At 37.1% G+C, this 18,266-nt stretch overlaps 1 long non-coding RNA gene across 4 annotated transcripts in view; it reads left to right on the top strand.

Annotated features, from left to right (window-relative positions):
• Nucleotides 1–18,266, top strand: part of LOC140324192 (uncharacterized) — an 83,081-nt gene that overhangs the window by 60,614 nt on the left and 4,201 nt on the right. Inside the window, exons 1-5 of one of the 4 annotated variants that reach the window (XR_011919507.1) lie at nucleotides 19–1,823; nucleotides 2,238–2,348; nucleotides 5,120–5,220; nucleotides 16,708–16,804; nucleotides 17,172–17,230. This is a non-coding gene — a long non-coding RNA (uncharacterized lncRNA). Of the gene's footprint in view, nucleotides 1–18; nucleotides 2,349–5,119; nucleotides 5,221–16,707; nucleotides 16,805–17,171; nucleotides 17,231–18,266 lie in introns of those variants that run through there. The other 3 variants (XR_011919506.1, XR_011919508.1, XR_011919509.1) reach the window with 3 other exon arrangements.

Below are 18,266 nucleotides of genomic sequence, written 5' to 3' on the forward strand. Positions count from 1 at the left end.
CACACATACCTTTAGCTATATAGCAGACATACTTACATATTTGCTGTAGCTCTGGCAGTCCTATATAGATACCTGAAGCACAGAAATCACTGTTCCAAAACATGCTGGTATAATATATTTTCATGTCAGAGATGTTTGCCAATCATCAGGGAGGGAATTCATTCATAAAAGTCTGTGTGTGTCCCCCGTGAACTGAAGAATGAGTTATCCCTCATATGTTCCAGCATTCCTATCCCATACCCTAACACACCACATTACCCAAGACCAGCCATCTAACATCTTACCATCATCTAAAACGGGGCTTTGGCACTTACCCCACCCCAACACTTAAAATGTTTGTAAAACTTATCCAATTAATCTATGTTATTTGCTTTATTTTGGTCTGGTAAAGCAGAACTGAACTCCTAAAAAAATTAACATACCACAAGGTTTAAAAAAAACAAATATAAGATACATACTATTTCTATCCAGTGGCATCTTCTGTGTTATCCCTGCCTCAAGTATTGGCATTCTTTTCTGTTCAGACCTGCAGCAGAGCATTCCTGCCCATAACAGTTGTCAGTTGGGAACCCTCCCTGCTATATTCATACCAACAATTGAGCCCTGTTAATAATGGACATACCAGGAACTAATAGCATAGCATATATGATAAAAAAAATAGGAACTATTGGCTAATGGATGATATGGGGCAGGAACACACATTACTTTGTAACTTACTGCAATGAATTGAGAGGAGCCGGACATTTACACACCAAGCACTCATCACTCCAGATTGTCAACTTCCACAGCGTTGGCACTAAAGAAGGATGCAGAGCCCCCTATATCAATCTACAGTTTTAAGGTAAGTATACCTTGTTTTGCAGTTGTCACTTTCTTTCTAGCCCTCCTACCCAGAACCTCACAACTACTTACCTAACTTTACCCCACAACCTCTAATCCCATAACCAACCTAACCAAATCCCAATGCAGATCCCTAATACTAACACTTATTTTTTATACTTGCTTCTTCCTTAGAGCCTTAACACTGAACCATATCAGTGAAAAGATTCTGTTGACTGTTTCATAAGCACATCATTTTTAATGAAAGGAATTTAGTGCAAGCAGCATAGATGTATTGTATGTGCACTGATAGGTAAAGATCAAATGTGTACAACATTCATATGATAAGGATCTTACAGTGCACAATGCTTAGGTTACATTCAGACTTGCTTCAGGAGCAGTGGTACCTGTGCACTTTGCGGCGGTTGGCACCTTGCCTGCACCAATTGGCTGCCATGGGTGAGACAGAACATGTATCTTCTCACTGGCAGAAGCGGTAACCTCACTGCAAACTTACTGCCATTCTGAGTGCAGCCATACTTATATGTTAATATGCTGAACAACTGATGTTTAGGAGTAGTAGTAATTAAAGGTAAAAGATGTTTCTTATTTACTAAATATGTATGGTTTAGATTTGTGTTTTCATCCGAGTATTATGACTGTGTACATAATTATGAGTTATTCCCTAAAGCAATTCCTAGGAAGAAGTTAAAGGTGTCTTCTAGGGCTGGTTTGAAGTTTTCTGTCTTTCTTGGAATAGACGGTACTGGCAGTTATGCTTCAGTTTCCTGTGCTGTCTCTATTGCTTTATATTCTAGTACAAATGTGAGTAGGTGGAACAGCCCGGTTAAGTAAGAGCCTGTTGCGAAATCTTTAGCTGTTTGTTATGCTGCGCAGGATTGGAGATCATAGCTTATAAACCGAGGGCAGAGGCTTGACAGCCCTCTTGTTTGGGACGACAGAGAGGCGAAGCTGGGAAAAACAAAAACAGGTGCTTCTGTGAGGTAATGTAGGATCCTAATCACATAAACTGGGAATGTTTTTCACCTTTATTTTCTTCCATCCATCATATGTGAAGATCTATAAACACTCTTTGATATCTGGATTTGTCCTTTATTGCTTTGCTTTGAAAGAGGAGGAAGAACACATGTCTTGTATTTGTTTGCATTGAAAGGAAATAACCTGAAAGTGAATAGCAGCAGAAGATGGATAGAGCTGGGATGCTGACATATGCTGGAGCGATGTGATGGTTTTCTGTGGCTCAGGATGAAACAGCATTTAACCCTCTGGATTCTTGGATGTCCCTCAGGGTTTACACAGACCGAGCATGCTGTCGCTGATGATGTCTGACTGAGTCAGTTTCAAGGAATTAGAAAAACAACTCATTGTGGTTTCTGTTGTTGACTTTTATTTCAAAGGATTTGGAGGAGGACCAGGCAGTATAGGAGAAGTCAGGACTCCTGAGGGAAAGCACTTGTTACATGGGTGATGTGGAGTGAGAACACGTGAGAGCACTGCGGAAAGAGAAAGTAAGTGTTTTCTACTCGATCAACCTGTGCATTTTATGACATGCTTCTATTTACTGCTGGTATGATAATTACTTTTACTAAATAAAAAGGTACTTACATTTCCCTTAGGAAAAGCAAGTGTGAGTCCTTCTCATTTACTATATGCTGTGGCCCATGTTATACTTACCGTGCCTTTGGTGGAGACGAGATAGACGATCATATATATTATCTGCTGTATTTACTGCTTATAAGTCTACCAACTTTATATCGAAATAGTACATCGATTGATGAGATAAAACTTGTAATGGAGAATTCTATTGAATATTTGATTTTAATGAACATTTCATTTTTGCCTATGGTAGACAAAGAATCTGTGAGCATTATACAGTTATCATCTGACAATATTTTCTAACCTTACTTTCAGAACTTCATGAAATTGTTTTCTTAACAGAAACTGTCCAGCACGTGGAGAGGGCTTCAGGTTTTTATATTCTGAGTAGTAAAGTTTGTGATAAACTATCCAGCAGGTGGAGAGGGCTTTAGGTTTTTATATTCTGAGTAGTATAGTTTGTGATAAACTGTCCTGTATGTGGAGAAAGGTTTCAAGTTGTGATAAAATGAATAATATACTATGTGAACATACTGGAAATAATTGTATTCTACGTGAAAAACCTCAATCAATCAATATGAATAGTGCTTATTATGGACCAAAGAGCATCATTAAAATGTACATATAAAAACATTTTTTTATAATAAACTGAATAGTGTTTGGGGTTTTTTGGGGGTTTTTTTTATGTTGTCTTCTAGCCTCTTTCGGGGGATGTTCTTTCACTTATGTTGCAGAGTGAGTTTTGACTATAGGTACAATTAAATTATCCAGGAGAAACTAAGGGGAAACAGTCATTACCAGCAGCCGTTATTTAGGTTTGTAAAGAGAAGAACTTTATCAATGATATGTGCAATATTTCCAAAAAACATGCAGTTAGCCTCCCCCCATAATTGACCTTAGACTGTAATAAAGACATATGACTATGGTAAGAACATTAGATTGTGAGCTCCTTTGAGGCACAGTGAGTGACATGACTATGGACTTTGTAAAGCGCTGTGTAATATGTCGGCGCTATATAAATACTGTGCGATAATATTTGCAATCTAATTAGGTCCATGAGATAAATCACAACAGTTTTTTTAATGAAAGATAGCTGTATGTGAGGTCCCACTAGCTCCCAGTCATAAGCCTCGTGGAGACGCTAAAAAACTGTCACCCACAATCTTTTTGGGTGACAGTAGAAATAAACAAGCATTGTATAGACAGGTTGCAGGTACTGCTGATACTGTTTTTTTTGGAGAGGGAAGGATGAGCGGGAAGTACCCTTCTGTGGTCTATGCTATCAGTTGATTGTTAAGTGATCTTGCATGGCGAAAGCGATACCGCCACCATTTTCACAGAGAAGGTCATCTTATATTCAGAATCTGTTCAAGAGGTCAATTCTCCTCCGTATGTTATAGATATTATCAGAAATGATTCAGAAACTTAAAAGGAAAATCTGTTCTTTTAGCATATAGGGGATTTTCATCCAGTGCTTCATGTCTCAGTTAAGATAGATTAATGATTTTGGTTGGCACAGACAAAGCCTGCCTCCCACTGACTCCTGATGGTCTGAATGGGGGGGCGGCCGCAGACACAAATAATACTAAACATCTGGTTCAGGGGGTAAGTTCAGTTCATGCTATCAGCCCTTCAGCACTAGACGCTGACAAACAGTTCATAATAAGTTATGTTTTCACATATCCGCAGGTCCGCCTTGCTTAGACCACGCTCTATTTAAAGTAAACCTGTACTGAGCGAACTATGAAGTCTGTCGTTGCCTTCTAAAAAATCTAGTTGCTTGCTTTCTTTGAGTCATATATCCAGAACAAGCATACAGCCAGTGAAGTCAGGGGAAAATCTGAGCTCCTTATCTGCATATTTTTGGGTGAGAAGCACTGAAGCCTTTCGATCAGCATTTAAGCCAGACAACTTTTTAAAAAAGGAGGGTTCTGCAGTGGTATCTTCCATATTTCTTTTGTTTTCTTTAAATCAGTTCAGGTCAGTTTTTAAACTGACCACTTTTTTTTTTTAAGATTCATAAGTTGTTTTTTTTTTTAATTCTCTTTCTTTAGAAATACTGTACTGTGTTGGGAAATAGTATGATTCAGTTTGATTCATATAATGTAATATGTTGCAATTTCCTTGTAGTGACATCTCTTGTGTGAGTCACCCCTGAGTATAGACCACCTCTCAGTTACTGGAGATTGCTTCTTACATTTCCAGTGAACTTAGGGACCCTTTTTTTTTCCCTCTATAAATAATGATTCTTGTACATCTATGTCATCAAACCATAGCAAAACCTATTTCTGGTCACTAAACTTTCACTATCATTATGTGTGTCCTCATAGTGAAGGCAGGAAAAACTGACAAAGTAGAGGATAAAAGTGACATTTTTTAGAATGTTGGATTAGGACTGTAATGCTCTGTTAGGATTCCTGTATGACTGTGTACAAGCATGTGTTTCCTGTTGTAGAAGTATAAATATGTGGATAGTGTATTTTTATTAATATGATGTTTAAGTACATGGTAAAGGTAGGAGATGCAGAGACGCCAGACATCCAATTATCACTACTTCCTATTAGAACAATAACTATTTTTTGTCTAGTGTCTGACGCCCTTGAAGTGTCATGTCTCTGCCCTTTATACTACTAACTGACCGCTCAGCTTGCATCTTAAAGCATTATTTGAACCTCTTTTATAGTTCCGACCAGCTTGACCACAACGTTCTGAAGATGACTACAAGCAGGAACAAAAACTCCAACATCTACAGGTTTCCAGACAGGTGTAAGGACCCGGACACAAGTAAGTTTCTTTCATAGAAAAGTTTGTTGCCTTTCCACTATAATGTAGTATTTTTATATGGCCATAAACAAAATATAACTTAGGTTAAATCTCTTAAAGGTAATAGTTTTGCACCACAGGTAGTAAGTATGCATAATATTGATCTAAAGTTAAAAAGCAATAAGACTATGGCAGTGGAATAGTATTTAGCAGTAAGGTGCAGTCTGGCTATTAGACGATGATTACTTTTTGTTTTGGTTGGTAGTGATTACTGCTCACCCGTGGCTTATAAAACTTTTCCACTGCTAATAGACTTTTACTTTCTTTTGCAGTTGACCAGAAGCATATGTGAAAACTGACCAGTATCATAGGTAGGAAGGGAGCAGTATTCCACATCGTTCATTAGTTAGTCTTTTGATGCTTTTTAAGGTGTGTTGGATTGATACAATGTTGACCCTCCCTGTATGTGAGGCTACAAGCTATAATCACCATATAACTGAATTCATGTAGGATAATTGCATACTCTAACCCTAGTGCTAAGTTTTTTGGCACCAGGGTTTTAAATTATATATGTGCTCATGCGCCTTTCATTCACTGAATGCAATGTGTCAGCCTTCTTGGTCATCGTTTCATTTCAGGAAAATTTTATTACATGGAAAACTTTCATCCAACCATCATGAATTACAAGTGCCACCCATGATTCATTGGCCCTGATTTAATAAAGTTCTCCAAGGCTGGTGAGAATACACTTTTATCAGTGAAGCTGGGTGATACAGCGATCCCGGAATGGATCTGGTCCAGGATTCAAAACGTTTTCTGGCAAATAGCAAATGATTTTTAAAAATCCATTCCTTGTTTTCTGAATCACACAGCTTCACTTCTGAAAGTGTATTCTCTCCAGCCTTGGAGAGCTTTAGTAAATCAGGCCCTTTATGGGAGACTATATGAAATTAGTGATGAATGTTTTTGCAGGTTTTGCCATACGTTATATTATTTCTCATCAGGATCAGGTTTGTTTAATTAGCGTTGTTCAAAGTGCAAAACATATGACAGCCAATTTATTTTGCCTAAATGGCATAATATGATGGATTTGGAATCGGGCTTTACAGCCAACATTGTAGTTTACTTTCCTTAGCTAAGTAAGAACATTTTTATCAATCAGCAGTAAGGTAAGGAGGAGGTGAAAGCAGCATCATTGGAAGTATGTCTAGGTGTGTTATTGGCTGTTGGCAATTTGGAAGATGGTTCACTTTCATGGCTATGTTTGTAATAATAGCCACAGGCCTTCCAACCGTACTTTCTTTAGTGTTTTGCTATTGGTATGATGTAACTTCTAGCCCAACTACTATCAAAAATATAAAAATAGTCTTGGCTAGAGTGAAACTTTACATTTTAGTCTATCCAAAACTGATAGGTAGGTTCTTAGATGTTGAAAATTGCAACACCTACAAATTTCTTCATTTCAAGGATTCTATATTTGGAATCTCACTTATTAGTATATTTTGGGTTTTCTGCTGTAATTTGCATCTAAATTTTATCACACCGCCTATTTTAATCCATTTAATCTATTTTCTTCATCTTCTGTTAAGCAATTAATTGATTTAAACATATAACTCATCAGGATACGCAGCCTATTAAATACCAGCTTCTGATAAATTAAGGGGAAATTAAAAGTACTGAGAATCTTAGTAGAGCAGTATTACTTTTTACAATATAAAAAAGCTGACTCTGACACTTGAAAAGCTTTTCTTTCTTTTACAAAAGGTGAGTCATAGGCATTTAGATCTGTACAATGATTAAATGCTAATCTGTATGTTGTTTTCAGAATTTAGAGAATGACTTCATACATCTTATTTAGACTTTTAATGGAAGGCAAGACTAAATTGTCCCACATAAACTCTGTTCTTGTCCGCCTACACATATATATCATGTATATATTGATCTCATAAACAATTGAAATAAAGACAACTTATGTAAGATAACCCACAAAAGTTGGACTTTTAAATTGGGGAAAAAAACACTTTCTTCCTGCTTTGTCTGGAGAAGGGTTAGCAGATGACAAGCAAAAGCAGCAGGACATCCGGCTGACAATTGAGAATCTTGAGGCTATGACGTTGACCCCACAACTGTGGCTTCACATTATTATTATTATTAATATTATTATCCAGTACTTATATAGTGCTGACATTTTACACAGAACTTTACGAAGTCCATAGTCATGTCACTAGCTGTCCCTCAGATGGGCTCACAATGTATTGTCCCTACCATAGTCATATGTCTTTAGACAGTCTAAGGTCAATTTTTGGGGGGAAGCCAAATAACCAAACTGCGGTATTTTGGAATGTGGGAGGAAACCCATGCAAGCACAGATAGAAAATACAAACTCCTTGCACATAGTGCCCTGGTCAAGAGTTGAACCTGGGACCCAACACTACAAAGGCTAGAGTGCAAACCACTCAGCCAACAAAGCAGTGTAAATGTAGTAGATGTACCCAATTAAAATCCAACGTAGAAATAAACCTTTGCACTAAGCTCCCTTTTTTACCTGGACTTGGATGCACTGTAAATTACGGTGTGTAGCACACTCTATATTGGTGATGATACACCTGGCACTGATCTGTTCTACAACCCAACTTTCTTATATTGTCTGTACTTACAATTGACTGGAAACAACTGACATCATCTTAAGTCACTCTGTGTTCAATTAACTTTGTTTTATAATCCTTTCCAGTGTTTCATCTGACAACTCTCTTGGGGCCATGTTTCCTCTCAATCAGCAAAGTGCAACATCTCATTAAGGTCTGTCAGAATTCTTATCTGCAGACTGATTGGCCTATTTAGACTTGTGCAGGTGTTTGTTTTAGAAATGCAAATCACCAGGTGATATGATTATGTTTTTTTTTATTTTTGAGTGATTCCATCATTTTTTCCTCTTCTTGGTCTGAACTAAACCTTTGTCATTATTTACAACAATATAATTTAGATTGTTGGAAGTACGTTTTACAATGCTAGAATCTTCAGATGTTCAAATAGTTTTGTGTCATATCTGTGATATTTTTTTGCAACAAATTCAAACAGCTGAATGAATATTCTCCAAGAATACTGATTCTATACTTTTTGCAAGGGGGTGTGTTTGTGTAACGTTACAGCAGGAAAACAACTGCTGAGCGACCCAATAGTATGTCTGTTAGAGAGATCATTGATTCAGATTGTGCCAATGGTCTTGCAATGGGTACACCTTTCTGTGGATTGTTGGCAGTATGGTTTTATGACTCGTAAGTCAGACTTTTTTTTTTTGTTCTATGGTTCTCTGGAATCAGTATGTGCAGCTAGCTTTTTGGATCCCTGAAGGTCAAGGTATATAGTCTGTAAATGTATAAGTTCCACATTAAGCTGCCATTATCTGAGCACGTATTAGCAAGGTTTTTACAAGAGGATATAATATAAAGGACTAAGTTTTATTTATTTTTATAATTGTGCATTGTCTATGTTGACATGTACTGTTTTTGCTGCTTCATCACTGATATGAATGTTAAATGAATGTTTTTAAATTTCTGTTAGCAGTTTTTCCCCATTAGTCCCAGCAGCTATGCCCATTGTACACATCCTCCTATGTTTTGCTTCTGTGTTCTCTGTGCCCTTCCCAAGCCCTTCGGCTGTCCTGTGCATTTATTAATTTCCTAGAATTGAAAATGATGTATTGTATCTTTCCATAGTATCTTCTTTACATGATGTTCTGAATGTTACTAAACATATGTAACCATACATCTAAGAAAAAACATTAAAACTAAAAAAAAACATGAAAGCTATGTGTAAGAAATACAAAGTTCATTGAGGCTCCCTGGTATGTTTTATGTTTAGTTATTTGTCATTTGGCTGAATTTGTATTTTTGGCTGAAGTTGTAATGCCCCACAGTTCAAATTTAAATCTAGCATGTCCTTGGGATGATGTGGTCACGTTAATCCATACTCTGTTGGAAAACTCTTTTGACAGTTAAAATTAGAAAACAGACACGTAAAACTGAAATAGAAGTTAGCAGTTTTGCTAGTAACTACCACCTGGACCTACCCTGCCTGGAGTACTCTACTACAAACTCCCTCTGCCCTTGGATACCTTGTCTGGCTGACTGACATCTGTGTATGACCCAGTGGTGCCCAGGTTCTAGGATGGAGCAACTAGTCTCCTGGGGCTGAGCAGGGGCTTGTCTATAGGTGAAAACTATGGCATTAGACAGAATGACATCTGATTAAGCATTGGCCAGGACCTAAAAGTAAAAGAGAATCCTGCAAGTCCATGTGTTTCAATGGCAGTAATTAATTCTCCACCAGGGAATAAATGTTGTGGATAAGGCAGTGGTGCTCATAAACAGATTGTTTATGTTTTTTGGGCCAGCTACATTAGTAGAGATTTTTTCTTGTATAAGTTATAGTAAATAATGGTGAACAGTATAGTCAGTTACTTTAAGTAGATGCAGAAGATGAAATTGAAATCATTGTTATTGTTCAAGTAAGCTTTAAGCACTTTTTCACTTGTATTTCCAAAGCAGTGTAATGGGTACAGGAATTTGTATTACATCACAAATAAAAGTTGACATGTTTATTTTCTGTTCTGTTGACTGTGCAGGTCAGAACAGCCTGATTTTCTCTACATGTCAAGTGTGGGCCATTACTACCATCTACATGACAACATTCCAACTCAACCTACTGTGCCTTGTAATTACTAAAGTGTGGGTAGAAACACACATTCCAGCTTGATGTGGACAGTAAAAGCTTTGTTTAGGAGAAAAGACATTAGTACAGTCCAAGAAAGTTAAAAAAAAAAAAACCTAGACGTTCCCACACAAAACAAAATAATTTACAAAACAACCTACATGTTAGGAATGTTGGTATTTGCTTTATTATTTTGCCTTCATCACGTTATGTAATTTAGTATTTCCTCTAGTCAGCCAGATTCCTAAAGTTGAATTGCTGAGTAAAAGGTGGCTTACATGGCCTATCCAGACCTATCACTGCTGACTTCTTTCTGAAAATACAAGTTACCTGGCTGATATGGCTAGGATTCATAATAAGCCTGTGAGGAAAAGAGGGAGAGGCATTCTACAGACACCTGTAGCTTTCCGGAGAAAAAGATTTGTCTCTTGGCAATGGTATCACTCCAACAAGCCTGAGCTGATGGTTTTCTGACATGACTTCATTTACTGTGTCACCTTATAGTCATACATATTTGATGTCTACAAATCTAGCAGTAAAATTCTATTGGCCTGTATAGTCAGTAACTCATAGCATACAGATACAAAAAAGGCAAATTATAACATTCAGGACAGTGGTACTGAAACAGTCCATGGTATAAGAAAACCAACAACCAGCAATACCACATTTACAAAGGTTTTACCCAATCCCTATTTTATCCAAAACTAATTTTTTATTAATAGGCTTTTAAAAAGATATACATATGTACATTAAGCTATTGTGGCTAGAACCTGTGATTGCCATAATAGGTTTGTATGTACATAAAAGCGGATCATTATGATACACTTAGCTCTGAGATGTGCATTTTCCAGCAATGTGAGCTCCCCAAATCCACTTCACCACTTTTCCTCAGCAGGAGAAAGTGAAAGCTGACTTTGGCACCAATATGGTAGCACTGGACACGGAGTTTTAAGCATGACATCTATGGTGCTGGCACAATGCATTAGGCACCCAGAGTTTATCGCTGCCCGCCTATACCTGAGTTTATTTTGTAAGCTGGTAATATACACGGAAAGTACTTGTACATACTTGTACGCTTCCTATTACATGACTCGTAGTTCCATAATACTGTGATTCAATATTCAAATTCGGACTCCAACCAAAAGTCACTGTTTTTTGTACCCCTTCCTCCTCCTATCATATTTAATAAAAAGTTAGCTAGGTGGTTTCTGTAACTGGACATATGATAAATGTTTTGGTTAAAACAACTAGGGTAAGCTCCAGGAGGATATACAAGATACAAATAATGCAGCTCCTAATTAATTTGTGTATTTAGCATTTACCCACATTGGATCTTTACACACATCTTGAATGTGATATTTTCAAGGTCAATTTTGTTTAATGGTTATTTGACCTATGCTCAGAACCCAGGAGAACAGTAAGTTCCACTTTTATTACCTACATTGAGCATGTTTAAATAAGTGATATCCAGTATTTCAGTTAGCCAGGAAGTCAAGAATGGATCCTGTGTTATATTTTAAAACACGCATATAAATCTCCAAGTAACATTCTCCAGGGTGCCAAGCGTAGGCGGCAAGGTCAGAGGCAACTTGCTTACTGTAGTTGCTATGTGGGTGTAATAAACTAAAGAAAAGGAAAGGGTGTGGAGATACTAAAAAGAATAGAGATTATTGTGTTTTATGATTAACTATTTGTAACAGGTACTCCATGTCGGATCTCACACATAGTGCCTGGTCCTGGCATAGATACATTAAGAGGTAGAAATGTGTTTTTAGGGACAGTGGCTCTTCCCTATGGTGTGGCTTTCCTAGAGGATCATTTTGTATTGTATTACTTGGAATTCCAGAATCTGAAGGAATGCATTGTAGGTGTACATTGCTTGTTTTGTTTACTCTATTAATAACAGTGCAAAAGGTAAAACTTTTCTTGCAATATGTGGTTTCAGGGTGGAAAGCTTTAATAATAAATGGTAAGAAATGCCAATACATAAACATGCAAAGGACAATCCACTAAGGTTTACCATATAGTTGTGCAGTAACCAGCGTTTGTCATAGGAGAAGGATTTCGCTATCGTCTCCATTATTCACATTCTGCCTGTATTGTAAAAAATGATGCAGACCTCCAGCTTTGACTTGGTAACAGCTTTTACTATGCACTCCTGATTCCTTGACATCATGTTATATCACTAGATGAATCAGGTTTGAAACACTGTTGTTATTAAAGACAGATTTGTTTTGTAATGCAGAAGGCCTGTACAAAGTGTAGTCATGCATTGCAATCATTTGACTTCTTGTTCTATACATCCGGCTTTTCAAAACTGAAATCTAATCAGTTGTTTTAGGTTAGTGCCATAGCACATTTTCCTTGCTATGTCAAAAATATTTAGTTGATGGGGAATGCATGGCAGTTCATTTATTCTGTTGGTTATTAGTTAACATTTTGATATTTTAGATATTTTTGGAGAATTAAACAATCATCACACTGGCATCAAACAGTTTACTGTTCAATCATAAGCTTTAAAGTTTAATGGTGGCAAAAGGGAAGACTACATTAACCCTTTTTTGCATTATTAATGCAGTCCTTTCATCAAATTAAGATCTCTTTTCTGCTACCTTAAACTTCTAAATGGTAGCAGAAGCCGCCAAATTCTGTCTTTCTCTTGCTTGGCCAGAACTTTGCTCTGGGATCCCATGGTAGCCCGTTATGTAATTAAGGTCACTGACCTCCATGTTCCTCCTAAAGCAGCATTTTCTTAAGCTGTGATAATAGTTCTGTTGCTTCTGCTATTGTTTATGTGAATAAATATGTCTGGTTGTTATGGATCACATGGCGACGGGAGTCTAAATGATGTAACCTGAAACGAAAACTGGAACAGATATGAAACAAATAATTTTGGAACAGTTTCACAAGTTGCTATGGGCAGCAGCTTTAATATTGCACTACATGTCCTTACATTTTGCTTACATGTACATGTAAAAGGTAAATAAAAGTATATACTGCAAGGCTTTTAAAGCACTAAGACTACTCAATTGGGTGTATTACTATAACATCAGCATGTCTGATGTAGAGGCCTAAGAGCTTAGAAAGTTTGGCTATATTCCTTTTTACTTAACCATTACAATGCATTTCCTTTATAAAACAGTGCTAAAGTATTTGTTCCTGAGTGTAAAGAATGACTTTAGAGCCTGCAAATCCAAAGATAAGAGGTTGCCTGTTACCAGTTTCACAAGAAGAGATCCTTCCTGCTGGGTCAATAGCTAAGAAAAAACTTTCATGTTTTACCCCCACAGCCAAAACCCCTTTGTAGTACAGGGATAACCCTAATTCAAGGGTAGTTTATGTTTTTGTACATTTAGGCTTGAGGAATAATAAAAACAAGTTGTAGGTGTTCCCTATTTACAGACAATATTCAAAGCACCTTCAGGGTCTCTATAAGAACACTTAGACTGGAACTTAGCTGGATTCAATATACATGGGACAAATATAAACATGTCTGTCTATAACAGAAGAATGTGCAGAGGGAACAAACCAGCAGAGAGAAGTAAATACAGGGGTCAAATATATCATGTTACATAATATTACCAAGCAAATACCTTCCCTCCCTCCTGCAATTCAGTGCCAGCAAATACACTTCCAGGAGAACATTCTTCAATGTGGAAGTGCTCTGTTTTTATTGTACAAACCAATGTTTGGGCCTGCTCAGAAAACTAGGGCAGGTACTGAAAATGAGTGGGGAAAGGAAAACAAAGAAGAACACTTATATGAAAAGCCTTCAGGGCTTGATGTTTTTTATATGATGGTAGGTTCATTTAGAAACATTTCCTCACTGGCAGTGATAGTTATGTTTTATTGACCTCACAGGAAACTGACTTGACTAGAATTATGTGCAATGGTCTCGCTAGAATGCATCTTGGCTTGCGTTTTAATGCTGAGCACCCTGTTCTGGAACATTATGCAAGGGACAGATCCGTTTTCCTGATTTCCCATGAATATAGTGTTGATCCGTAACACAAAAAACATTTTTATTGGGAAAAATTACACATTTGTGAATCTGTTAAGTATTTAAAATGCATTGATGGGTTCAGAAACACAAATAATTTCAAGTATGTATTTAGTGAAACAAAATAAATCCTATTAGTATGAATGCCAGAATCTCTTGATATGAGTTTACAGCAATCCTGCAGCATTCTGACTAGGAGAGAGAGGCGGCAGTGTCAGTTTATCCTGACGCTGTTACTTTGAAGAGTGATGCAGATTGCTATATCCTTATGCTTACCTCTTTTCCATCATCCAGCCAGCAGGTTTAGGAGCATAGGTGAATTAGCAGTTTTCCTTATTTTTTCTCTAAAAAGTAAGAATATCTTCCTGGCTGTGCTGCTATAGCAGTTCCTGGACTACTTGCTGAGCAAAACACAATTCAGAAGAAAGGATAATACAGGTCGGAGGCACCTGTATATTAATTCAGAAGCAGTTAGACTAATCTCATATACAAGCTAAATTACTATTGATAATAAATATAACAACGGCAACATTAAATAGGGATTGCAAATGACAGACAGATACAAACAACGACACAGGAGGAGGGGAGGACCCTGCCCAAATGAGCTTGCAGACTAAGAATATATCTAAAAGCATGCTACATGTATCCATATACAGAGGTTCTAATGTGACAATTAGGAAAAGCACAGATCTTTTTCAGACCTACAAATGCTTGTCAAGATTTTGACATCAGCAGAAATATATCCTTTTCCTGATTACTGCATTATATTGATTAGTTAAAGCCGTGTTCACCCCAGAAACTTTTTTATGCTGGGTAGGATGAAGCTGTAGACAGGCGGTCAAAAGTGGGTGGGGCAACACATGACAAATTTAGTATTCCTAGTTGTTGTCATCGAAATCTAGTAACTCCAATAATTCTGACAGCTTTCTACTGCCCTCTATACTTTGTGTCGACTTTTTATTGACTTCTAGTATTTCCCATTTTTCCATCATCTCAGTCCAGTGCCCATATATTTTCACCCAACTTTTCAGTAACTACCCCAAAACAGCCAGGTGGTTACTGAAAAGTGCTAGGTGGTCCACCTGGCTAAAAAGAGCTGGGGAGAACACTATCAGGCGCCTGGCTCTAGGAATAAGAAGTGCTTATCAGTGATAGATTGTGCTTCCACTAACTATGGCTACGTACATATGTGCAATGGTTCCCGTCCGATAATCGGCTCAGGTTGGATAGATGAGCATTTATCATAATGCATGTGAAGGCTTTCCAACGACTGTTATTGCACGAGTGTACTTAGCCTTACAACTGCTTGCAGCCAATTATTGCTTGAAAATTGGTGACAGAGATGGCCTAGGTTCTAGATATATATATATATGGCTCACATTGTGGGCCTGATTTAATAAACCTCTCTAAGACTGGAGAGGATACACTTTTATCAGTGAAGCTGGGTGATCCATGTGTACTTTTGAGCTGTAGAGCTAGCACCTGTGCCTATAGGTATGCTAATGTGCATTCCCCATCCTTCTGAGGAAAAATGCCAAACTTTAAATGTTTTGATAAACACAAGGCTAATTTTATGGCCAGGGAATGTTAGCTATTTCTTGGTGCATAAGATTTACATTATAAAATACTTTTAGGGCACACATTTTGTTGTAAACTAAAGCAGGAGTTGCGTGGTGTGTGTAGGCTGGAGACTGGTTGCTTAATTTCTTAGCTATTACAATATTTGTGTAATTATCAAATTAAAAAAGGGCACCTCTGAATGGATTGTTTTCAGCATTCCAATGTATGCATATATGTTTGAATAACATTTGGTACCGTACATTTTATTATTAAGTTAGATTATTTAAAAGCGTCACTAGTTTGGCCATGTACATGTTTCAGCTCAGTGTGCTCAGTGCACGACTCCTTTTTTACCCTAAAAACTTCTTTCTCAGGTTGACAATTCTGCTTCATTGGGTGCCAAAATAAGAAAGTAGGCAAATAACAGGAGTGATTGTCACTAATCTCTTTCTACACATATTTTCCAGCTCTGACTCATTTCTGTGTGAAAGCAAGTAGGTGTACATTATTCAGGACGTAATATTATGGCACAAGCTGTTCATGGTAGATAGAATAAGGACATTAATAAAACTATTTCCTGAGCTCAAAGAAAAGAAAAGATAAGATAATATGTGCACGCACTAGCCATAAAAATCCTTTCAGTGATAAAAGAAAATAAGCTCAGTACGCACTAGTGACAGATCCACAGTAGCCAGCCCCCCGACAATTGGCAGAATAGGGGCCCACAAAGTATATAGTTGCCCATCAACTGACAAATATCCTAAAAAAATTATTGATTTAGTACATTTACAGAAGTGCAAATAACAGTGATGTGTTGTTTTCTGTAATAACTTAAGGCTTATGTGGAGAACAATGAATGAACATTTTTATGTCTTGCTAAATGTGCAAAAGAAAAGCCAAGCTACTGATCAGAAACTGGTTTAGTGAATTTGAATATAGTTATGGTTTGGTTTCCATGTTTTGTACACTGCACATTATCACTGTTCTTTCCACTGTGTTACCGAATAATCTTGCTTATCAATATTTTATGAAATGTTACATAATGCTACATAAATGATGGTTTGCCAACGCAGATGTAATTACACAGGTAAATTATATCTTGGATCGATGTGTGAGATGATATTTTGTTTTCCCATAACAATGTCATAGTGTATACAGGCAGATTTTGGACCACTGCCATTCTTTTTTTATGGGTGCGGACTGTAACCTCACCACTCCCAAAATGCTTTCTCTTTCAGAGTGAATCTTCTGATGCAAGCAGCATCTTGATTTCCACCCGCTGTTTCCCAGCTTGTCTAGGCAGGTGATGACAGGATGGAAACCGCCAGCACCCAGGTATTTGATGCTTTCATTAAATGCAGGAAGCATAGGTGGTTTTATTATTTTGTGTAGGTTGTATTCCGAGGTGTGTCACTAATAGGACAGTTAGATATATAAATGACCTATTAACATTCTTCACATTCCAAATGTATGTACCAGATGAATTTAACACATTCATAACCTCACATCATTAGTGCTGCAAGAAATATTTCTTTTACAACTTTAGATCAGTCATCTAGTACCATTGAGAGCAATGAGTAAAATCTTCATGGTATTATAATAGTGAAAGTGACCACTGCCTATCTACAGTGGCCTTGCTTTTGGTTAACTGAAATAATTAACTTTATTCCCATGCTAAAATGGGTATCTATTTGTCTTTTAGAAGAGCCAGCATTCAATCAGGATATTTCTTCAGATACTAGCCACTGGATCACATAAGAGGTACCCTCTTTCAGTCCATGGGTGGGGTAATCACCATGATTTTAAGTATGCCATTGAAAACCTTTATTATACCAAATATCTTTTTCTGTTATGATGGCTTACAAATCTTATTTTCTTTGATATCCACCAACAGTAGTCTCATGGCCATGTGCATAAAAAAGGTAGAGAGTTGTGTTTTACAAATGCACTGAATGGTAACCACGTTTTCAGTGAATGCAAATTATCAATGTAATGAGTCAGCAGAGATTTGGTACATCAAACCATTATAAATGAGACATGACCATGAATCGAAGAGAGGCCTTGCATACAGGTTTTGCTCACTGCATTGTTTTTCTCATAACCTAAAATAAAGTATCCCACTGCTGCCACCATTTTGTAAGGCTATGGCTTAATTACTTGAATGGAAAAAAAGAATCTCCCAGCAGTGCCAATATTTGTAGTGCTTTATGCTTAGACTCTTTAGTTTATTGTGCGTGGAAATGTTCATCCTAAATTTTTTTGGGCTCTCAACAAAGTATATTTGAACTAGCGCAAGCACAATTCAAAAGTATAATAAGATTAAAAGTATACAAAATAACATATACCTCACTGATAAACAGATGACAGAATACATAAAAAATACATAAAGATGGGGGGGTGGGGACTGACTTGCAATCTTAGTTGCTGGTTATTTTACAAAGTGGTTCCTCTGTAAAAACTCTGTGATAATATTCTATTATATTAGATGTTAAATCTATTAAGTTAAATATTGACCTAGCAATACAAAGCGGCAATCTCGATTGCTAAACACCACAAAAGTATACCTCTAAGCACACAATTTATTCATAACCACTGGGAAACAGACTCTGCAAAAAATATTGGGCTAGATATATTAAAGCTCTCCAAGGCTGGAGACGATATACTTTCATCAGTGAAGCTGGGTGATCCAGCAATCCTGGATAGGATTTCTTTAAAAGTTATTTGCTAGCAAATGTTTTAAATCCTGGGCCAGATCCATTCCAGGTTTGCTGGATCACCCAGCTTCACTGATGAAAGT

The sequence above is a fragment of the Pyxicephalus adspersus genome, chromosome 2 (genome assembly GCF_032062135.1).
Source record: "Pyxicephalus adspersus chromosome 2, UCB_Pads_2.0, whole genome shotgun sequence".
In the NCBI taxonomy this organism is placed as follows: Eukaryota; Metazoa; Chordata; class Amphibia; order Anura; family Pyxicephalidae; genus Pyxicephalus; species Pyxicephalus adspersus.